This window comes from Mustela lutreola, chromosome 6, assembly GCF_030435805.1.
Source record: "Mustela lutreola isolate mMusLut2 chromosome 6, mMusLut2.pri, whole genome shotgun sequence".
Classification (NCBI taxonomy): domain Eukaryota; kingdom Metazoa; phylum Chordata; class Mammalia; order Carnivora; family Mustelidae; genus Mustela; species Mustela lutreola.
In genome coordinates, this window is record NC_081295.1 from 100,452,250 (window position 1) to 100,477,065 (window position 24,816).

Genomic DNA, 24,816 nt, shown 5'->3' on the forward strand with positions numbered 1-24,816 from the left:
GGTCTCTCATGCCTCCATTTGCTGCCCTGTGACATGGGGTACAGGGTCAGCCAGGCTGGACATCTTTGTGCCCCACCAGATGTCGATCTACCATTCCCCGCTGGGCACTGTGCCTTGAAGCTCCCTTGCCCTCTGGCTCCGCCTGGGAAGCACCCAGAGGTAGTTTCATGCAGCTGCCTCCCGGGAGGGCCCCAGGTTCAAATTCCTTCATATGCACCTTGAATGCCACTGCTAAGCACCAAACACTGACCCTGGAGTAAGGCTAACTGTGTAAGCTGTAATTTGACATGGTTCCTGATCTGACAGGAGTCTGACTTTAATTTCCTCTTATTGCCCTTGATGGACCCTCATGCTGATGACATCAAATTCTCATGTCTACATGATGCCCGACCTTGTGCCTCAACTTCTGCAGCTCCCTGCTAGGTCCTGACTGCACGTGGGGACTGTTCTCTCGCAAGCCCTCCTATGTCCTGTGTGTCTCTTTCTCTCAGCATTTTATCCCTTCCTGCTTTGCATTACAATTGTGCGTATCATTTCCCCTGCTGTTCTCTAAGTCCCCCGGGGAAATGTCTGTATTGTACTCATCCTGTGCCTCCCACAGCTGCTGGCCCACATAGACTGCTCAACAGATCCTGCGTGAATGGCGGGCACGGCCACGCCCGTGGGTGACGTCCAGGAGCTGGGTGAACGTCTCAGAAAAGCACTCCTTTGGGGTGTTCCTCAGAGATAGGAGCCAGCAGCGTGTTCTTGTTCTTGTACGGACAGAAGGGGTGTATTGAGGGAAGGGATGAGGAGTGAATGCATCTCTAACCTCTCTTTTGGATCACTGCTACTTATAGTTCATGACAAAACACTGTCTAAAAAGGCTCGCTGGGGGTAATCCCATATGCATGATGATATTCCAGAACAGGTGGCAGGCTCCGGCGGGGAGGGGAAAGTATGAGGGGAGAGTGTAAAGGGAGATTGTCACTCTCTGCCCGCCAACCAGGAAAAAATGGGATACCTCCTCCATGCTGGCATCTTTTCGATTTCCCTTAGAACAGGAAGACACACCATAATGAATTAACACTTCCGTCTCAGTGATAAATTCAGTCAAGATGTTTTGAACTTGCGCTTTGTGTCCTAGTGCTGCCACGGGCCTTGGGGGATACCGGAGACCCGAGGCAGGGTCTCTGTCCCAAATTTATTGCTCAGCTTTACCTGGGAAGCAAAATCTAAAAACAATACATCCACAGAGAGGAGGCCTGTGGAGGGGCTCATTATTTTGACAACTCTGCCCTAAAGCCACTCATGAGTTGAAAGCATTTTAATACAATTTGAGGTCATATTACATGAGCCAGATTGTGCCTGAGTTACTCTCTGGGCAGAATAAGGTTCCTTTGAGGTAGCCAGGGGTAAAAATAGCTTACCGTGGACTTTAACCTAGAGCTAAACATATTACCTCTAATGAAGCAACCGTCACTGGCTACCTGCCTCTCTGGCTCCGGACTGACCCTCTCCTTCTGTCCCTCATCTCAGAAACGTCAACCGAGGCACTGCTCATGGCCATTTGAGGGAAGCGCTGGGATCTTGGATCTTGGATCCTGTGGGCAGAGCACAGGGGCACCGGCGGCCTGCTGGGGCTGCTGCTGGCAGGAGGAAGCAGGTTGGGTTATGGGATACCCAGCAAGTGGACACATGTCCTCCTTTCCCTGAGCTTCCATCTAGCTGGTATTTGGAATTAGTTTACGTAGCCCACGCCTGGGAATGAAGAAATGAAATTTCACATTTTTTTAATGTCACTTAATCTCCTGGTGATTGCCTGATTCTTGCAGTTCTTGTCTGTTTTCCCAGTAGCCTCCCTCACAGAGGGGTTGGGAAGACGAGTGAAACAGGTTCAAGTGCTTAGGAGAGCACCGGCACGCAGTTGGCATGCAAAAATATTAGTTGTTAAATATAAAATTCATCACTTGCTTCCCTGTGTCTCAGCCTATTCACTCCTTGAGAGCAGAACATATATTTGAGTCCTTCTTGATTCAACCTAGCAAAGGCATATGTAAATCCTTCCTTTCTATTCTTTAATGCTTTCTGGTAATATATCCTTAAAAAGTAATTTTTAATGTTAACTGCTATAAGTTAGTCCACTTCCTTTTTTATGCCCACATTTTTATTACAAATATCCCCCAATCCAGCACCAACTGGTTCGAAGAAAAGGGCCCTACCTCTCTTGACCAGCAGGGCTCACCCGCTTAGAGTTGCATTTGTAGTAGTTCAGGGAGGGTATTTGTGTCCCCTCACTTGTGAAGGTCTTTTCTTTCCTCCTCTTCTTCTTCTTCTTCTTCTTCTTCTTCTTCTTTTTTTTTTTCTTGCTACAGATGAACAGAAATCAGTCTTGCAGCTGCTCTAATGACCCTGTCCCAAGGAAAGCCATTCTAAAAATAGAATCAAAGGGAACAAATGGTCTGCCTGACAACCTATTTTGAGGGGCAGGAGGCTGGAGGAGTTAAGAAATGAAAGTATGTTATCAAAGAGGATGAGAAGTACACAGATCCGGAAAGTTTTAAGGCATGATTTTTGCCAAAAAGCTTACTTGGTCAAGTTCATAGCTACGTGCCATTTATAGAGATTAAGTTAAACATGTAACATTGCCAGTAGTAGTTACAGCCTAAGGTTCTGAAGTTTTATATGATGCTTCCTATATATAACAACGCCCCCAGTATCTTAGGAACCCAATTTAAAATATTTTCTTTTCTTTTTTTTTTTTTTTTAAAGATTTTATTTATTTATTTGACAGAGAGAGATCACAAGTAGGCAGAGAGGCAGGCAGAGACAGAGAGGAGGAAGCAGGCTCCCCACTGAGCAGAGAGCCCGATGAGGGACTCGATCCCAGGACCCTGAGATCATGACCTGAGCCGAAGGCAGCGGCTTAACCCACTGAGCCACCCAGGCGCCCCTAAAATATTTTCATAGTAAATGGAAATTACTTTGTTTTGGTGTTAAGGAGAAACCCTTGAAATGGTGTTAAGGAGAAATGGTGTTTGAAATGGTGTTAAGGAGAAAACCCTAAAGACTCCACCAAAAAAAAAAAAAAAAAAAGACTCCACCAAAAAATCTTGGAAGTTATAAATGATTTCAGTAAAGTTGCAAGATATAGAATAGTATAGAGATCTGCTGCATCTCTATACACTAATAATGAAGCAGCAGAAAGTGAAATTAAATAACCATACTGTTTACAATTGCACCAAAATAGCAAAATATCAGGAATAAACAACCAAAGAGGAGAAAGACCTGTATTCTGAAAACTATAAAACATTGATGAAAGAAATTCAAGATAGCAGAAAAAAAATAGAAAGACATTCTATGCTTGGAAGAACAAATATTGTTAAAATGTCTATACTACCCAAAGCAATCTATACATTGAATGCAGTCCTTATCAAAATTTTTCATAGAGCTAGAGTGAACAATCCTAAAACTTCTATGGGTCCAGAGAAGACCCCAAATAGCCAACGAAATCTTGAAAAACAAAACAAAACTGGAGCTATCATAATTCCAGACTTCAATATTCAATACTTTATATTACAGAGCTATAGTAATCAAAACTGTGTGGTACTGGAAAAAATAGACATATGGATCAATAGAACAGAAAAGACAGTCCAGAAATAAACCCACAATTAAATGACCAATTAATCTTCAACAAAGTAGGAAAGAAAACACAATGAGAAGAAGTTTCTTCAACAAAAAGTGTTGGGAAAATGGGACAGCTACATGCAAAATAATAAAACTGGGCCAGTTTCTTATACCACATAAAAAAATAAATTCAAAATGGATGAAAGATCTAAATGTGAGACCTGAAATAATAAAAATCCTAGAAGAGTACACAGGCAGTAATTTTTATGACATTGGCCATAACAAAATCTTTCTAGATATGTCTCCTGAGGCAAGGGAAACAAAGGCAAAAATAAACTATTGGGATTATATAAAAATAAAATCTTCTGTACAGCAAAGGAAATAATCATCAAAGCTAAAAGGCAATTTCCTGAATGGGAGAAGATATTTGCAAATGACATGTCCAATATATAGCCAATATATATTTTGGTGAATATCCAAAATATGAAAAGAACTGATAACAACTCAACATCCAAAAAACTAATAATTCCATTAAAAAATGGGCAGAAGCCATGAGCAGACAGACATTTCTTCAAAGAAGAAATCCAGATGGCCAATAGATATATGAAAAGATGATCAGCATCACTCATCATCAAGGAAATGTGAATCAAACCCCCAATGAGATATCACCTCATCCATGTCAGAATGGCTAAAATAAAAAATACAAGAAACAATTAAGTGTCAGTAAGAATGCAGAGAAAAAGGAATCCTTTTGCACTGTTGATGGGAGTGCAAACTGGAGCAGCCACTGTGGAAAACAGTATGGAGGTTCCTCAAAAATTTAAAAATAGAGCTACCCTACAATTCAGTAATCACATTATTGGGTATTTACCTCCATAATGCAAAAACACGAATTTAAGGGGATACATGCACCCCTATGTTTATTACAATATTATATATAATAGCCAAACTATGGAAGCAGCCTGAGTGTCCACTGATAGATGAATAGATAAAGAAGTGACCAATTTATACATACACACACACACACACACACACACACACACACACACAATGGAATACTACTCAGCCATAAAAAGAATGAAATCTTGCCATTTGCAACAGCACAGATGGAGCTAGAGAGTATAATGGTAAGAGAAATGAGTCAGTCAGAGAAAAACAAATACCATATGATTGCGCTGATGTGTAGAATTTAAGAAAAAAGACAAATGAGCAAAGGGGGAAAAAAGAGAGAGACAAACCAAGAGGCTCTTAACTATGGAGAACAAAAAGATGGTTACCAGAGGGGAAGTGGGTTGGGGGATGGGTGAAATAAGAGTATGCTTATCATGGCGAGCACTGAGAAAAGGGTAGAATTGTTGAATCACTGTATTGTATACTTAAAACTAATATAACACTGCACATTAATAATTCTGGAATTAAAATAGAAAACTTACTGAAAAAATAAAATGGTGTCAAGGGCCTTCCAAGTTTTTCACTCTTCAGAGAACATCTTTGGTGATGCCATGGTACTAAATGAGCACTTACTAAACATGTACGTAATGTCACCCTGGACTTGCTCGATGAACTCACAGCTTGAAGCCTTGCCAGGAGACCCTCTCGTTTTTGTGGATGTCCAATTTTCCCGTCTCCCTGGGTAAACTGGAGGTGATCTAAAGGAGGGAGAAGCAAATCAAACAGCAGAGTCACACACCTACCATTTGAGTGGACTGATGTTATACATGGAAGCCCCTAGCACTGTGTATAGAACCATCAACTTTTTTTAGTCTATGTTCTTGCATAGGGTTTTTAATCATTACAGATGTAATTATACTGTATATACAGTTATACATTTTGCTTGTTCATTTATTTCATCAGTATTTTCACCCACATTACATTCATTACATCTTTTTTTAAAAATTTATTTATTTAAGTGATCTCCACACCCAACATGGGCCTCGAACTCATGACCTCGGCACCAAGAGTCACATGCTCCCCTGACTGAGCCAGCCAGGCTCCCATCATTATATCTTTTAAATTACTTTGCTTAAAAATGTAAGCTCATGGGTGCCTGGGTGGCTCAGTGGGTTAAAGCCTCTGCCTTCGGCTCAGGTTATGATCCCAGGGTCCTGGGATCGAGTCCCGCATCGAGCTCTCTGTTCAGCAGGGAGCCTGCTTCCTCCTCTCTCTCTCTGCCTGCCTCTCTGCCTACTTGTGATCTCTGTCTGTCAACTAAATAAATAAAATCTTCAAAAAAAAAAGTAAACTCATGCTTAAAAATGTAAACAAATAACATAGAAGTGAGTCAAGTGAAAAGTAAAAGCTCCCCTCCCTTCTGTTTCTTAACCCAAGAAGCACTAGTTCTGGTAAAGTCTTCCAGAGTTTTTTATCTATGAGTGTCTGTGTCTAGGCAAGCATATTTATGTATAAATTAATTTTTCTTTACATTTATGGGCTCAATCTAAACATCAGGTTTGGCAACTTGCTTTTTTCACTTAGTAATGGGTTGTCAGATTTAGCAAGTAACACTACAGGATGCCCTGTTAAACATGAGTTTCAGATCCATAAGAATTTTGTAAATATGTCTCAGACTCTGCATGAAATAAACTTATACTAAAAAATGATTCACTGTTGACATGACATTCAAATTTCACTGGGCATCCTGTCTTATTACTACAAACACATTTCTGTATCTGCATGTTTAGGTTTATCTGTTTAAGCTGGCATATGGTTTCACGAGTCTCAATGTGGCCACGCAATCTTGGTTGGTAACAGAAGTAGAATCAGGGGTAATTTTTCTCTTCTTAATTCTCTTATTTGTCACTACCAAAGGTTTATCACTATACGTGCTTTGTAGGGAGATTAGGTCCTGTGAGCTGGAAGTCCTCTTCGTCCACAGAGCACCTCGATTGGTGAGGCCATGGAAACCTGGGACTATGGAATGTTCTATTACTCTGCCTTATAGAGGAAGAAGACGCCCTGGAACATCCAGGAGGAAGGAACTGAGGAGAAGACCAAGCCAGCACCTGAGGAGGCCTCAATCTCTGCCGACTTCCTCAAAATCATCAAAGTCATCCTCTAGTGCCTGGGACTGATGGGGTTGACAGAATCTTCTTGGTGGGGTGCCCTGAGCCCAGATTAGGATTTGTATAAAGCCCTAGGTTCTCCATGGGCTCTGGTTCCTTTTCCTCCATTTTGGGGGCAATCTCTGATCCTCTACCCTCCACCCCCCATATGTGATTGACTAGATGCCCTGAGGAGCAGGGCGACTTTGTGCCGAGGGGGTCTTCTGGGGTTCCTGGGGCTGGGTCCTGGTTCCAGGAGGGAGGTTGGCAAGTAGATCATCTCCAGTATCTGTATTTCTCACATGGAACTGCATAAAACTGGGCAGCCAGCATGGGGCTGACAGGCTGATTTTCAGTGACTCAAGTTGTTTATACAGACAAAGCCCTGGCAAAAAAGTTGTCCCTTTTACCCCCACCAACCCTTGGGGTAGTCCTGGAGAAAACAAGTGAAAGGAAGAAGAGAATGGGAAGTTGGAGAAAGGAGGGTTCCAAGTTGATAAAAACCCAGAGAGAAACAAAGAAACCCAGCTGAGAAGGCATCTGGGGAATGTCTATGGCCAGGTGTCTAAGAATTTTATATATACTAACTTACTCACAACTACCCTGGGAGGTAGGAGTTATGACCACCCCAATTTACAAAAGAGAGGGAAGGGATGCAGGAAGGAAAGAAGGATGGATAGAAGGATGGAAGGAAGGAAGGAAGGAACAAAGGGAAGACGAAGGAGGGAAGGAAGGAAGGAAGGGAGGGAGGGACAGACGGGGAAGGGAGAAATTGATTGCAGTCCAGAGGAATTAGGTATTTAAAAAATTTATTTATTTATTTATTTGACAGAGAGAGGTCACAAGTAGGCAGAGGGGCAGGCAGAGACAGAGAGAGAGAGGAGGAAGCAGACTCCCTGCTGAGCAGAGAGCCTGACTCGGGGCTTGATTCCACGACCCTGGGACCATGACCCAAGCCGAAGGCAGAGTCTTTAATCCACTGAGCCACGCAGGCGCCCTGAAATTAGGTATTTTACCCAAGATCACACAGCAGCTAGAAAGTGGAAGAGATGGCTTTTGGTCAATAGAGTTGACTCCAGAGTCTATGGTCCAAAACACTTGGTTACATGTGACTAATGTGGATTTTTAACTTGACTGTAAAGCATGTGATAGGACTACTTGCCATTGCCCCCAACTTTCTAGTAAACTTTATTATACTCATGAATGCCTTGTTACATTTTAAATTTTGCTTTGTTTACAAACCACTAAAGAAGCTATTTCTTGTTTAGATCTACAACGTAGAGAAGCAGAAATGCCTGGGCAGCAGTGAACATGTGACCATAAGACTTTCTGGAGCCCACACAAATCTTTGGGAAGGCATATATATCATCAGTCAGGATACCAACAGGAAAGCCAACACCCTCCCAGGGTTTAACTAAGAAGTGGTGGCACGGGGAGCAGAATTAATGGAACCATTGAAGGAAGGAAGCACCAAGGGGCTGGCAAGAGAGAGAAGCCTTTATACTCCTTGTCCTTAAGGGGCAAAGGGAGATAACTGTTACAGAGTCTAGAGAGAGCTGGGACCCTCAGAAGGCAAACTGCCTACCCAGATCTGTGACCATGGAATGAAGAGCTATAGCAACACAGGAAAGAAGCAGAGAGAATAAAAAGATCTTCCTCTTTCTCTTTCTGATTTCTGATAGTCTGCAAATGTTCCCAGTAGCCACACCAACCGAAAAGCTAAAGGGCAAGGGATCCTGACGAGGCAATCTAAAGGTCAGCTTCCAGAGACACAGAGGAGGCAGAGAAAGATGGTGGAGAGGCAGATGTAAGACAACAGCAAGAGAACTTTAACACACTCTGGGAGTGTGTGTGTGTGTGTGTGTGTATGTAGAAAGACCCTAGTTTCGATTTGAGTTCAGACCCCAAGTTGGGCTTCAGTTGTTCCTAGACTTCACCAAAAGCCCAGATATATCCTAAGCAGACTGAACTCTGTGAAGGCATTTGCTTGGCCTCCCCAGGAGCCTGTGCACACTCTGAGGTCTCTCTGTAACTGAGAACACCTTTTGTGCTTGACTGAGTCAGTGTGCCAATCCCAGGGCTTGGCTGGAACCATCTGCCTTCCCAAGGCCAATGGCTAGGCATTGGTCACTTCTCTGGTGTCCTGCTGACTCTGGACTAGGCCTGCTGCCAAAGGGGCTCATTCTCTTCCGAAGCCAGTGATCCTGATGCATGAGGCATCATAGACTATTTCTGAGTGTTCCGCATTAGTCTTAACACTGCATAGCTCATGTAAGAGACAGTACTTTATGAATCATTATTTTAAAAAAATTATATAATGTCATTTGTAATCTTCACGTGCTATGGAAATGACACATGATTCTTATTTGACTGGTTATTTTTGGTGAAAGGATACAGCAGTTGCTTTTACATTTCATTAATCTTAAGACAGAGGACTTCTAGGCAAGGGTAATTATCTTTCAGAATAAATTCCTCCTATGTAGGCTTTCATTTATTATCCTGGAAGTCCAATAGGGTCTACTTGTTTGGACTTGGAGTCATGCCATTCGACACCAGAATTGCTACCTCTTAGAAGAAGGTCAGTACTGCACTGATCACAGTAAAATGTGACTGCCATATTATGATGGTCTCTCTACTTTGTAAACCTGAAAATTAGGATAGGAACAAGAGTTAAAGTCTTTAGGAAGCGAACTGTTGTTAAAGCCATTAACAACTCATTTGCAACAAGTCATTTTAGCAGAAGTTGTCAGGTGCGTGTTGGCTATCCTGTCATCGGAGGTGGCAATGATTCATGTGTTCCTTGAGGATGGAGAGACGAAGGCTTTAGAAGGAAGGAATGATGTGTTGATGGGAATTTTGCAGGGCAGGCTTACTCCGGATTCCAGTGGCAGGACCGGGGTCCCGTGGCTATGCTGAAGCTTTCTAGCACTCTCTGCTGTTACTTCAACGAACCCACATGAGTTGGTTATGGCTAATGCGATGTTCATGATGATGTGGTACAAGGTGGTGATAGGACCTATGAGATTATCTTGGAAATATTTTTAAGTGTCATTTCATTCTTATCTTTCTCAGTGGAGTGCTTGCTCTTTAGGCTAAGGATTTCTTGCCTTTTTTTTTTTTTTCCCCCTCTCTGTTTTTCAGTGTTCCTTACCATCTTGGCTTTGGCTCTGTGGTTATTTCAATGTCACTGTCACCCAAATGGTTCTCAGCGAACTGATGCAGCTTCTCAGTGCTTCCAGGCCCAAAGTCCTCCCAGGTGACAGGAATGTGCAGAGCAGCCTGGAAAAGCTAGGAGAGAGAGGAGAGGGCCATGTTCTGAAATGCCATCCCACTGAAACCATCTACATGAAGGATAAATTCTAGCAAGTACACCTTTTCGTGGCTTGCTTAACTTCTAAGACCTGAAGGTAAGCCCAAAGGGCAATGATCTTAAAAATAAAAAAACAGAGGGGCACCTGCATGGTGCAGTGCGTGAAGCGTCTGACTCTTGGTTTCAGGTCAGGTCACGATCTCAGGGTGGTGGGATCAAGCCCCATGTTGGGCTCCGTGCTCAGTGCGGAGTCGGCTTGAGATTCTCTCTCCCTTGGCCCCTCCCTCACCTCTAATGTAACTAAATAAGTCTTAAAAAATAAGTAAGTAAACATAAAGAACCAGAAAACATAGAAGCAGGGCTAAACCTGAGATGCCCCCTGTTCTCCATACAGCCAAGACACCTGAAGATGTCACATTCTCAGTGGAATGAACTGGTGGGCTGGGCAAAAATCTGCCTCACAGCAAAAGGCACTGCCAAAAGCCGTCAGTCAAATAATCAAAAAAATACTGCTTTTTGGGGAAAAAAATGACAGTAACAACTTCTTCTCTAAGGATCTGTAATCAGAGGCCTGCCCTTTTGAGGATCTGGGATTCCAAGCCATACTCCCTTGCTTAGCCGGGGGACACCCTGAACCTAGAAATGAAGTGATTCCCAGGTGAGTGTCAGTCTTGGTACATTTGTACATCCTCTCCAGACAGAAAAACCCTCATCAAGCTCCCGCGGGTTACTAAAATCTGAGCTCATAGTAAAAAATAACCAGATGCCCCAGGAAACATTAATACCATGAGTGAGACTCACCAGAACCACAAAAACAAAACAAACAAACTGTTCTAGACCCCAGTAAGATTTCAGATCTTGGAATTATCAGACATAGAACACAGAATAATTATCCATGAAATATATACTTAAAGCGATATTACATATTTTTAGTATCCCATTTTAAAATAACAATTTTCCAATGGAGAAGACAGAGCCAAAATATTGGACAACAATAGTAGGTCAACCAAGAGGGAATGATTAGAGGTGTAAAATTTTTAAGATTCCTATATTTTTGGAAAGCAGAATCTGCATCTTATTCTACTTGGAGCTTTGTTAAATTATACATATAATTTTAAAGGTGACCACTAAAAGAATACAACTAGAGTGTATAATGTATAAGTAGAGAGAAAAAAAAATCTGAAACACATCAGGAGGGAAAAAAAAAAAGAAACAAGCAAAAAATATATGGAAGACATCACCAAGAAGATGGCAGAAATAAATACAATTTGTCAGTAATTGTAAGAAATGTATACAGTAGTCTCCCTTTACCCATTGCTTTGCTTTCTGCGATTTCGGTCACCCACAGTCAACTGTGGTCCAGGAGCAGGTGACTCTCCTTCTGATGCATTGTCGGGAGGTCAGTAGTAGCCTAACGCTACGTTCCCCTGCCCACGCCATTCACCTCACTTCAGCTCATTGCACAGGCATGGTAGCCTCTCACATCATCATGAGAAATAGGGTGGGGCAGGCACCTGGCTGGCTCAGTCAGTAGAGTGTGCAACTTTCCATCTCAGGGTTTTAAGTTCAAGTCCCACATTGGGTGTAGCAATTACTTAAAAATAAAATCTTAAAAAGAAAAAGGAGGAGGAGGAGGTGGCGGCAGCGGCGGCTAAGAAGAAGAGTGAGTACAGGACAATAGGATATTTTGAGAGAAAGGGAGAGAGAGACCACATTCACCTGACTTTTATTACAGTATGTTGTTATATTTTTGCTGTTTTGCTATTAATTATTATTAATCTCTCACTGTGCCTAATTTATAAATTAGGCTTTATCATTTGTATGTATATATAGGAAAAAACAGTCTCTATAGGGTTCAGTACTTTTGCAGTTTCAGTCACCTGGGGGTCTTGGTTAAGGGAGGACTATTGTACCAATTTTTTTAGGCTCGAATATAATGTTTCTGATTGTAAAAGTTCATTCCCCCTCCCTGTGTGTGGCCTTGGGGCAGGTCCCATAGAGGGTGGTATGTGAGCCATGGAGGCTTTCTCCTGCCACCCTGGACCAAGCATGACCTCAAGGTATCTGGCCTGAGGCCGCCATTAGCCAGCATCTGAGATAATCATCCTGGTGGTAGATTACAATGGCCAATGTTTCTCTATTACAGCATCTTTTAGGATGCTTGTTTCTCACACTGAGTTTATATTCAACACTAAAAGGAAACCAGCCTCTGAAGGAAACAAGGAAGGTGGAGCCATGGAACTTTTGTTTCCAAGGAGGAGATTATCTTGAGGGGTGCAAAGCAACCACCAGAACACTCAAAGGATGAAAGGGACCCTTCAAAATCTGGGAGATCTCATTCGGAGCAGATAATAGAAAGGAAAGGAAAGCAAATCTTGAAAAAAATGGAAGGACTTATGTTGGCTATCCAGAAAGTCAGGAAAAAGGAGAACTTTTAAAATGAATTTTTGTCCCAAGTCTGTTAAAGAAAAAAGAAGAAAGAATGAATTCTGGTGGAACAAGACTCCGAGCATTTAGAAAAATATATTCAGAGCACTTACATGGATTCTTAAGACAAAAAAAACAAAGGCAATGCTTTGCTGAGGCTTTTTCCTTCAACTTTTACTTAAGATGATGCTCCTATTAAATTGGATCAACATAGTGTATCCAAATTTAAAGCAGAAGTGAGAAGTACAGCCCATCCCATCTTAATGAACTCTTACTGGTTCCAGGAGATCTCGGCCACCACTAGGGGTAGCCCACGAAGAGCCTGAAATATCTGATGTAGACTTAGGCTGCCACCAACTGGTAGACCATGTTTGTTCCGGCTCTGCTTTCCAGGAAGTACCACTGACAGGTATTTCCATTGCTTGACATTTGGACATTTCCTCTCTCCTGAAATGAAAGCTAAATCTAAAATCACACTTCAAGTGTCCCAAACCGGCTTTGCCTGTTGCTATTTTCCACCAAATAAATAGGCATTGGAACTCGCTGGGACTCCACTCTTAACTTCTTGAGAAAGGGGTTCAGAGCTCTCCAACATCTGGTTAACCATTGCATTAGTTGAGAGTCTTTCATCTGGAAGGTAAGAATCCAAATTCTTACATCCCCAAACCAGAATTTATTTTCCCCTCTAACTAGGAAGTCCAGCTGTGGAGCTGGTCTCAGAGACAGCCAGAACCTAAGCCACGGTGTGTGCAGGACACGATCGGGAGCCATAGAGCAAGGTTTGCTTTGTTGTTCCCTTGTGTTCAACCTCAGCACCCCCATGAACTCAGAGGTGGCCTTTCCCCAAGGAAGGATCAGGACTGTTACAGTAGGAAAGCAAAAAGGAAAAAAAAAAATCAGTATTTGTTTTTCAAAGTTCTAAATATATTTAAAATTTTTACAACACAGATTTTTTTTTTTAAGATTTTATTTATTTGACAGAGAAAGACACAGTGAGAGAGGGAACACAAGCAGGGGAAGTGGGAGACAGAAAAGCAGGCTCCCCGCCGAGCAGGGAGCCTGATGAGGGGGCTCGACCCCAGGACCCAGGGATCATGACCTGAGCCAAAGGCAGACGCTTAAGGACTGAACCACCCAGGCACCCACAACACAGATTTTTGAAAGAGCTTTGGATTTGCGAAACCAGAGACTTTTGATAGAAGAAAGGCTTATTGAGAATCAAAAGAGTAAACCCCAAAGGAATCAGGGGATGGGGTCTGTGCCTTAACCAACATATAGGAGAGGAAATAGTTGGTGCTGGCCCTGCAGACCAAATTAGGATTGCACAGATGTGGAGCTGGAAGCAGGAGGGGATGAAGCATGATCTGGAAGGAGGCTGGTGATCCTTTGAGTGGAAGAGTGCACCTTAGGGGGGAGTTTTCAAGGGAAATGGGGTCAGCACTGGGGCACTGGCCAGGCTTCTGGTCCCAGCAGCATTTGAGTCTAAGCACCTGGTTTGACTCTCTCACTGAAGTGAAAAAAATATATATTTTAAATAATCATCTCAAAAGCATTGATGACCTGGAAAAACAGTGAAGTATATTCAGGACAAAAGCTAAAATAGGAACATGGAGTGAGAAGAACACGGAAGGTGCTTTTCCCAAACTACTCAAATATGAGTTTTGAAGTTTAAAGGACTTACCAGTTACAGAGTACAAGAAAGAAAAAAAAAAAAAAAGTCCCACAAAATTGGAGATATCAGCCTATAAAGCTGGGTTCCGTAAAGAGCCATACCCCTTCCATGACCAGCTTCATAATTTATGGGGCTCAGTGCAAAATGAAAATGCAGGACACCTCATTCAAAATTATCAAGAATTTTAAGGTAGTAACAGCAGAGCATTAAATCCAGTAAAGGGCTCTTCTGAGTTCACTGTCCCTGTCCCTGCGGCATGAACTACATGGGGGCCCGACTGCCACCATCTCCAGCACACCTCACCTATCTTTCTTTCTTTCTTTCTTTCTTTCTTTCTTTCTTTCTTTCTTTCTTTCTTTTGACTTTATTTATTTGAGAGAGAGAGAGAGAGAAACAGAGAGATCCCAGCAAGGGGAGAGGTGGAGAGAGAGGGAAAAGCAGACTCCCCACCGAGCAGGGAGCTCCACGTGGGGCCCAGTTCAGGACCCGGAGATCATGACCCGAGCTGAAGGCAGGTGCCCAACCACCTGAACCACCCAGGAGGCCCAGACCTCACCTTTCTAAACAGCCACCGCACAGCCTGCATGGGGGTTTGCAACTGAAATTCAAACTGTCTGGGTCATTCCAAAATACCTCCAGCCAGGAATTTAATGTAAAGGAGACTTGGGGTGGTAGTGCCACAATGAGCTGGCCAGAATCCAAGACAAGTCCTGGTTGATGGAATGCCACTTCAATCCAAAGGCTCAAATCAATCCCCCTATTTACAGAACCAAATAAAAACAGTTCATTGTCACAAAGGAAGTAAGCCACTGTGAACAGGAACCAAAAGAAATAAGAAAATTGTTAAAAAAAAAAAAAAAAAAAAAGAAGACCATGGGGGCCTGGGTGGCTCAGTCAGTTAAGCCTCTGACTCTTGGTTTCAGCTCAGGTCATGATTTCAAGCTCTTGAGGTCAAGACCCATGACAGGCTCCACACTCAATGGGGAGTCTGCTTGAGATTCTCTCTCTCTTCCCCTCCCCACCATTCATGTGTGCTCTCTCTCTCTCTCTCTCAATCGCTCTAAAATAAATATATAAAATGAAATAAATTTTAAAAATCATATATAAAAAAAACCCTATAAAGGCTTTTCTATTGTTGGCCTTATCAGACACAGAATACTAAAAGGCAATATAATATAAATATTTTTTAAATTAAGGTCCTGGTGTAACCCTCCACTACAGTTTTGCAAGATGTCACTATTGGAGGAAACTGGGTAAACAATACATGGGGTTTCCTTGTATTATTCCTCACAACTACATGAGAATCTACAATGATCACAAAATAAAAGTAAAACAAAATAAATAAAATTTGAGGAAAAACTAGATGATATGAGCAGGGACTAGAATAATTAAAAGGATGAACAAGTAAATTTTTAAAGGGTAAGTAGAACCTTTAGAATTGAAAGGGAAGGAAGGATAAACTAGAAGAATGTTCTAAGGAAATCTTGCAGAATGCAGTACAGAGAGAAAAAGAGCTAGGAAAACCTGACCAAGAGGTTAAGAAACAAATAGCACAGGGTATGTAGATCTAACAGGTTGAATTGGAATTCTCAATGAAGAAGTGGGAAATGGGAAATGAGAAAGAGGAAACACTTAAGGAGCTGACAGCTGAGAATTTTCCACAGTTGGTGAGGGACACTAATCCACACTACATATGTCGTAACAAAAATGGCCAAACAGCCATGATGAAAAGAGGATTACTTCCAAAGGAACAAGATCAGGCCACCAACTTTTTGACGATTCGTTTAGAATCTTCCCCCACACATTGACAACCTTTCAATAATTTCCCATCAGCCTGTGGACAGAGGCCAAAATATTCTGCATGGTCTACACTGCCATGGTCTTTCGGAGTCACTGTCCCTTCAACAATCTGCACTCCACGGTCTTCTTCCAATTTCTGGTCTAACTGCGATATTCCCTCCTGACTGAGAACTTCAGACAGGACGCTCTGTCTGCACCACTTCCCACTCTCTCCCTCCTCCGTCGTGTTAACTGCTTCTCAGCCTGCAGGACTCCAGTCAAAGGTGGCACGTTTCGGAAGCACATATGTTGAAACCCTGTTTGTTCTTTGTTTGTTTGATAGCCCACCATCTGAGCTCCACTTCCGCCTCAAAGGGAGTCTTATAAATTATATCCTTTGGCTGCTAAGGCTTCCAACTTCATATTCAGAATAGCTGTTAGAAAGTATTCAGCCTGTCAAGCGTCTGACTCTTGGTCTTGGCTCACACCATGATCTCGGGGTCCTGGGATTGAGCCTCCCAGGTTGGGGGTCCTTGCTCAGCAGGGAGAGAGCTTGACACTCTCACTCTCTGCCCCTCCCTCAACTTGCTTGCTCGCATTCTTTCTCTCAAACAAATTTTTAAAAAAGTATTCATCATAATCATATGCAATAGGACTACCAACAAGTGAAATGTATTTTCTGGGGTGGTTTAGGAAAATGTCTCCTAACTGAATAGTGAGAGTACTGTGCTTTTTTTTTTTTTTTTTAAACCAAGAAAACATGTTATTTTTCTTATGTGAAGTACTCTATCTTCAAATTTTCTAAATTCCAGTGTAAATTCAGTTGAAGTATTTAGGTGAAACACTTTTATAAAGCAGCAAAGCCATTTTTTAAGAACACAGGATCGGGAAAACTCTGTTCCTTTGGCACGCACAAAGGGTAGAAAGTTGCCAAATTCACCAAGTGTCCCAGGGTCCTATTGTCTCTCAGTACTATCATCAGTCATTCTCTTGACTTTTCAAAGCAAGATGATTTGGGCTCCAAATACATATGGGCTTGGTTCAAGTACACAAATCTTTTGTTTGGGGTAGTCTGGAGGCTCCCTGTGAGTTTTCAGGTGGAGGGCGATACACAGAATTATTAGTTTAAATTATGCTCTTTATCAGAATCCTGAGAGAGGGAAACTTCATCAGGAAATCTTTTTCACCTGCTTTACTTTTTCTTAAGTTAGAAAAACATTTCAGGAGTGACTTCCAAAAGATAACTGTGAAAACAATGAATATTAATTCCATTTTTCAATCCAAGGCAGTATAAAAACAAACCAAACTATGTACCACAACCTCTCCATCCACTTAACTCACTTGTAATCTGTATAGAACTGTATATACATAATGAAAGGTGAAAAGATTCCCCTACACCTCACCCTCTTTTTATCTCCTCATGATAAAAAAGAAGATATCCTAGCAGAGCATAGTGACTCGGATTAACAATTCTCTACTGCATATTTGAAAGTTGCTAAGAGCAGATCTTAAAAGTACTCATCACACAAGAAACACATTTTTTTTTTTTTTTATAACTGTGTGGTGCTGGATGGTAACTAGACTTACCATGGTGGCCATTTCATGATATATGCAAATATCAGATCATTATTTTGTATGTCTGAAACTACTATAATGCTATGTGCCAATGACCCCTCAAAAAAGCATATATCCTAAAACAGGTATCTATCTGCAGACATACACATTTCTGTTCAAAAGCCATAATGTTGTTCTGCGCCTTGTTTTTTTCTTTTAATAGTATATAAGAAATGGTTTGCTACTGGAAAGTTCTCACTGTATGAAACATGGCTTTACAATAAAAGAGAATAAAAATTTTAGGACTCTTACACAGAATGGTATTTTGGCCTAGCCTGAAAACCTCAGAGGGAAATAGCATTTTCAGATACGTTTTAGGACTACTTTTGTGGGGGGCGGGGAGAAAGGACTTGGTCTCTGTCATAGTTCATATATAGGTTTTGGAGGAAAACCTTTCCATATTTGAATTCAAACTATAGAATTTAGCAGTTATGTGTTCTTGGAAAAGTAGCTTAACCTCTCTGAACCAAAATGGAACAAATAGCACCTAGATTACAGGATTGTTGTGAGCATCGAGAGATCATGTATATAATGTAATTAGTGCTGTGATCACAAAGCAATCCTTCAGAAATTATAATTTTTTAAAAATGTAGGTGGCAGGAAACCTCCATTTTCCACATTAGCCTTAATTTCCCCTCCTAGGAGAGCCATGTAGGTCTTTAGCAATAAGTCCTTCAGGCTTGGCATCCTGATTTAGGATCCAAGATCATTTCCCGGATGACCATAAAGCAGTTTCTTAACCCGTGTGCTTCAGTCATGACTAAATCTTCTTCATTTGTATCTGAATCTCCTTTTTTTGTCTGTCTGTCTTTCTTTCTCTCTTTCTTTTACAGGAAGTGTTTCCTCTTGTTCAGCAGTGTGTACCCACTGGGGTGTCTTCAGTGTCACAGAGAAGCCCAACCCCTGGGCCCAGCTCTACTTCCTGCTGGGCCACAGTACTGAGGAAAAACTTATTTGGAACAGTGAGGGTGAAACTGAAACATCACCAGAGCACCACCGGATGTTGGCTGTATCCTGTGTCAGCCTTCTTCCAGGGGGGCTTCTCCGTGACCTCTCCATCAGCGGCCTTGGCCTAATGTCCCCTCCCTCCCTGCACCCTGCAGCCAAGGCTCTGTGTTCCTTTCTGGGCTCTCTCCTGGGCTCTCACCTTTCCCACATATCAGTAAATGAACTCTCCTGGTACTGGGGCATGCCACCTGAACTGTGTTGGGGCCCTGCCCGAAACACTTCCCAGCTTCTCCAGGACACTGGGAAACTCTCTGGGCGCTGGGATCCACTTTTCCTTGCGTGTGATTCTCTCTTATAAAGCTCCATCTGGAGGGTGGCGGAAGGTTCAGGAAAGACTGGGAGAAGCACTGGCATTACAAAACAGGAATAGAAAATATGTGATGGCGGAGAGCCTTCCCTGAAAGGATTTTCTTTCCATCTGAGATGAAACGGTGAGGGTTGAGCACTGTTCCTCCTCTTCTGGCGCCACTGTCTCTGTAGACACGTGCCATGTCTCTCCTCAGGTAAACTTTTTTTTTTTTTTAAGATTTTATTTATTTATTTGACAGACAGAGATCACAAAAGCAGGCAGAGTTAGGCAGAGAGAAAGGAAGAAGCAGGCTCCCTGCTGAGCAGAGAGCCCCGTGTGGGGCTCCATCCCAGGACACTGAGATCATGACCTGAGCCTGAGCGGAAGGCAGCGGCTTAATCCACTGAACCACCCAGGCACTCCCCAGGTAAACCACTTTTTCAAAGAACCTCCAAATTCCCTTCTCCCGGTCTCTCTAAAAGACCTGCTGTTGTGGTTACTGCAAGAAAATCTCATTACTCAGGGTGCCTGGGTGGCTCAGTGGGTTAAAGCCTCTGCCTTCAGCTCAGGTCATGATCTCAGGGTCCTAGGATCGAGCCCCACGTCCGGCTTTCTGCTCGGCAGGGGGCCTGCTTCCCCCTCTCTCTCTGCCTGCCTCTCTGCCTACTTACGATCTCTATCTGTCAGATAAATATATTTTTAAAAAAAAGAAGAAAGAAAATCTCATTACTCAGTTGCTTGAAGCAAATCTTACCCTTTACTTTTCGTTTCTGCTCTTCTAGTAAAATTCCAAAGGAGCCTTCCTCGCCAGACACTTTATTCCGTGCTTTTTCCATTAAGAGCTACCCTCCTTAGCCAAGGGGGCTGAAATGCGAGCTACCCGCCTCCCAACTCGCGCTGCTGCTCTGCCCTGCCCTCTAGTGGCACAAGGAGGTCAGAGCAGAGGCTCCCCAGCCTTCTGGCTGCTGGAGATGGCCAAAGATCAGCCTTCAGCCCTGGCAATTTCTCAGTAATAGAGCTCTCGCTTGATGCAGCTTTCTTGCAAGAAGAGAATCAACTTTAGGAGCAGCTGTCTTGGACCCTAGTTGAAGTCAAAGTGTGCAAGAAAGGCAGGTCATCCTGATGCATTCAATATACTACTTCGGAGTAACTACTCTGGGATCCTTTGATATGAACCTGCAATTCGGCACACTGGAGAAGACTGGCAAAGTGTGAGACAAGTGGCAGGGCTAGAGTCCCTTTTTCACCACCACCTTTATCTTCCTCCGTCCTCTCATACTCCCTCCTGATGGGGAATCGAGTAGTCAGTCCCGGTTCTCCAGAGAAACAGAACCAGTAAGCATCCATCCATCCATCTATCCATCCATTATCTAGAGATTTATTATAAAGAAGCTGGCTTACACAACTACAGAAGCTGAGAAGTCCCATAATCTACAGTCCAGGAGCTAGAACCCCAGGAAGGCTGGTAGTAGAATTCCAGTCGGAGTCTGGAGGCCTGCCAGGGCAGAAGACTCACCTCTCAGCTCAAGCAGTCAGGCAGAGAGAGAGAAATTCAACCTCCCTCTGCTTGTCGGTGTTATTCATGTTCCCAGCAGGTTGATGATGCCCATGTTGGGGAGGGCAATCTCACTCATTTCACCAATTCAAATGCTTCATTCTCCCCTAGAAACACCCTTGCAGATACACAGGAATAAAGTTTACTCTGTTTCTCTGGATGTCCCATGGCCCAGGCAAATTCACCGTCCTGGGGAAAACGTGATTTGAAAGATGATGTAGCCTGACAAAGTTAAGTGAAGCACTAGCATAAAAATGAGAGGAGGTACATGGGTGCAATGTCAGCTTCATAGATGCTGTGGGATAAAGAATTCAAAAGAGCTAACCATCACCACACAAACTTCATAAGGAAGCAGAGGAAGGGCTGCCTGCCACCCAACGTCCAGAATGAAGCCAAGAAGGAGTTTTGGAGGCTGGGGTATCTCACTCTGCTATTCCAAGATGAGGCTAGAAGCCCCAGGGAAGGGCGGAGTGGTTGGTATCCAGAGCATCCTGAAGGCAGGACAGAAGAAAGACCAAAGGGAGGAATTTCCAGATGTCCTTTCAAAGTTAAGGGACTCTTTAGAAATTTAAAAAAAAAAAAAAAAAAAAGACTCATGAGAACAGTAAAAAGAAATAGTTTGCAATGTTCTCTACCCTCTGTGTATGCATTTTTGTTTTAATGTTATCTTCTTTGGGATATCATATTTTCCCTTCAAAGCATTCCAGGCACGGAAGGTACAAAAAGTTAACATAGAAGATGCAGTTCATTTCTGGTGCTCAAGAGAAGGAGGTGAAGATGCCCATATCCTAGATGGAATTTTGTGTTTTCCCTTTGGAATGTCATATAACTCAGTAGATTTCCACCCTGACTTCACAATAGAATAACCTAAAGAGATTATCTGAAATTAAATCACAGCTGGCAGAAGGGCTGGAGCTGCACATTTGTTTGAGAAGCTCCCTGAGTGACCTTGGTGAAGCCAGGACTAGCCCATTCCATTAGCACTTGGCTAATGTACTCGACACATTTGGTGGATTAGGTAGACATTTTGGAGAAATGGCGGCATGTTCTACCATGACTCTTAGAGTGGCCTGTAGAGTTCCCAGGGGTACCCCTGCACACACAACAGGAATGATATTCAAATGGCTTTATTTCATAGCACTGTAGTCTGGTCATGTTATTATTTTCTTCCTACACTGCTTTTATCCCGAAGCTTCTGAAATCTAGAAAAGTTTATAGTGGGGGGGGAAAAAAAGGTTTCTTCGTACTAGCTACTTAGACTTTTCTCTTTTATTTTGCATTTGGGTATTTTTTTTCCTGTCATCTATTCTGTATATACTGAAAGCGTTTTCTCAAAAAAAACCCTTTCTTTCTGCCTTATCTTTCTCCTTTACTTAGTGACTTCTGATTTGGTTTTTGAGCTCCCAGCACATTCGCTTCTTAAGTCTGTGGGGAGATGCTGCCTGATCACAAGCCACACCCAAATCTGATTTAACCTCTCCTCCTCTCGGCTGTACTGCATTTAGAAAATGAGTGCTTGATGAATTCACCTATGTTGGCCTTGCTGCCTAAACTGTAAGCCTGTAGAAGGAAATAACAGCTACTTGGATTGACTTCCCCAGTCTTGGACCTATGGAAAGGGCTGAAAGATTTTAGTAGATGAAAATTATCAAAGGCAAGATTTCCTTCTTCGATGAAATACTTAATTTCCATGTGATTTTCATGCTGTGCTTCCCTGTCCTTCCCTTCCTTCTACCCCTAACCTTCAGAAGTGATGCCCAGACTGGGTGAAGTTAAGGGGCGGAGAGACTTCAGCATTCAGCTCCTTGGCTGAGAACGTCCTTTTGACTTTCTGTGGGAGGAAATGTGTGAAAGTGGTCTGCTTCGCCCTCTAGTGGTGGCCAAGTTGCAGAACACCTTCAAAGACGGGGGATTACTACCAGGTAAAGCTCTCCAGAATGGTATTGAAACTCCAGTTTGTATAATAATGTGCGTATTACATACACAGTTGTTACCTCAGCCTTCATTTGCTGTTTTTTTTTTTTTTTTAATAAGAATCTTACAGTCCTTTGGTTAAAGGCGGTAGTCATACACAGGAGGATGAAGAGGAAACTCTCTGGAAGGGAGTTTCAGATCAGAGTCTATCATTCTGAAAGTTGGGGATCCCAGCAGCATCCCACAGGCCCCTTCGGATGTTTTCTCCCTTCCCTGCCCAGGTATTTTCCCGGACTACATAAGGGCACCTGTGCAATCAGGTCTGGTAAGGCTCCAGGCATTATAGTCCCTTAGGGTAAATACTCAAGCAAAATCCTAAAATAACAACCCAATGTGGTCCGAACAGTTGACCCATTATGTACCCCCAGGTGTTCAATCAAGTCTCACTGACTTAAAGAAAGTCACTTTATTTCTGAATTTTATTGTGGATAGTGGTGGTGTGGTGATTTTGTGTTGGTTGGTTTTCTGATGCTCAACTAACCCTTCTCAGATAGGGGCTCTGTAGAAGAAAAGGAAAAACAGGAGGAAGAGCGTAGCTTCTGCAGAGAAAATACACCCTCAGCCTGCAAACAGTGCTGTCTTCTAAGATGGTATTTTGTCAGCAAATTGCAAACACTTTCTCCAAATTGCAGGCACATTTTGAGTCCCGATGACATGGTTCATGAAGCAATTTGTAGTCAGTTTCTTTCACAAAATGATGATGTTTAAGAACATCTTGCAATTAGGTCAAAGGAAAACAGTGTTTATTCTATGAGCTGAGAACAGGCTGCAAGTCTGAGTTCTAATTAACCCAGTGGTGGATTCATTAACGCCAAGCATCTGTTGTCAAGGAAGGCATGGAAGCAGTTCCACAGGTAACATTTTGCAAGGAACTTCTTTATAACAGCTGTTCACTCAGACAGATGATGATGGCAGTGCATATACGCTGATGCTTGAAACGTTTACCTGATGAAAACTTTACCTCTAACTGGATTCTTCTCACCTCAAATCCACTTGTGAGAAAATGGAGATTCCCTCCCTCCCAACAAACATGTGCAAGGGAGTTACCGGGAAATAAGCAAGTGATCACAGATCAAAGTATTAGTCCATTAGCCTATGCATTCTGAGCAAATACAAACAGCAAGGCCCAAGAGAGAAAGCTTGCTTTTGTTTTCAGTGCTAGATCACAATCGGCTCCTTCAGAGCCCCAGAGAGCCAGAGGCAGAACAGTCCTTGTTCCACATTATGCTTTCCTTGTGCAGAGTTAGGGCTTTGACCGAAATGCTAATTATAGAATCTCCTTGGAAGCCTGTAGGGTTCCACTGTATCTACTTGATGATAGCGATGAAATCCCTCTCTGGTAAATCTCCACAAACCTGGGAAAAGTGTCAAAGAAATTAATTAATGAAAAAAAGAGCGATTCATCTGGTACCTCAGAGTTGAAGGATGGATAGAAAATTAACCTTAGTCACTTCAGTATTCCTGCCACCCAAATTCCTCTGTCCATTCTTGATAACACATTAAACAAACAAACACACACACACACACACACACACACACACACACCCTCTTTCAGTACTTTTGGTGAGTGTATTTGCTTTCTGGTGTTTCTTCCCATGGGAGGCAGGTGAAGGAGAGAAAGGATTGTCTACGTGGAGGAAGAGGCTGATTTTTTTTTTTTTTTAAGATTTATTTATTTATTTAGGAGGGAGAGAGGAGGGAGGGAGAGAGAAAATCCCAAGCAGACTCCCCACTCAGCTTGAGCCTGATGCAGGGCTCAATCTCAGGACCCTGAGCTGAAATCAAGAGTTGGACCCTAACTGACAGGACCACCCAGGTGCCCCTCACATGCACTTAAAAAAAATTTTTTTTAAAATTTTTTATAAACATATAATGTATTATTAGCCCCAGGGGTACAGGTCTGTGAATCGCCAGGTTTACACACTTCACAGCACTCACCAAAGCACATACCCTCCCCAATGTCCATAATCCCACTCCCTTCTCCCAAACACCCTCCCCCCAGCAACCCTCAGTTTGTTTTGTGAGATTAAGAGTCTCTTATGGTTTGTCTTCCTCCTGATCCCATCTTGTTTCATTTATTCTTTTCCTACCTTCCAAACCCCCCACATTGCTTCTCCACTTCCTCATATCAGAGAGATCATATGATAGTTGTCTTTCTCGAATTGACTTATTCCCTAAGCATGATACCCTCTAGTTCCATCCACATTGTCGAAAAATGGCAAGATTTCATTTCTTCTGATGGCTGCATAGTATTCCATTGTATATATATACCACCTCTTCTTTATCCATTCATCTGTTGATGGACATCTAGGTTCTTTCCATAGTTTGGTTCTTGTGGACTTTGCTGCTATGAACATTCAGGTGCATGTGCCCCTTCAGATCACTACGTTTGTATCCTTAGGGTAAATACCCAGTAGTGCAATTGCTGGGTCATAGGGTAGCTCTGTTTTCAACCTTTTGAGGAACCCCCATGCTGTTTTCCAGAGTGGTTGCACCAGCTTGCATTCCCACCAACAGTGTAGGAGAGGTCCCCTTTCTTCA

General features: G+C 42.7%; 1 long non-coding RNA gene across 2 annotated transcripts in view; it reads right to left on the reverse strand.

The window, feature by feature from the left end:
- Positions 1–4,849: 4,849 nt before the first annotated feature.
- The window catches only part of LOC131834112 (uncharacterized), an 81,031-nt gene continuing 61,064 nt past the window's right edge, over positions 4,850–24,816 (reverse strand). For both annotated transcript variants that reach the window (XR_009354754.1, XR_009354755.1), the window contains exons 3-4: positions 9,799–9,935; positions 4,850–5,255 (exon numbers count right to left, since the gene is read on the reverse strand). This is a non-coding gene — a long non-coding RNA (uncharacterized LOC131834112). The remainder of the gene's footprint in view (positions 5,256–9,798; positions 9,936–24,816) is intronic.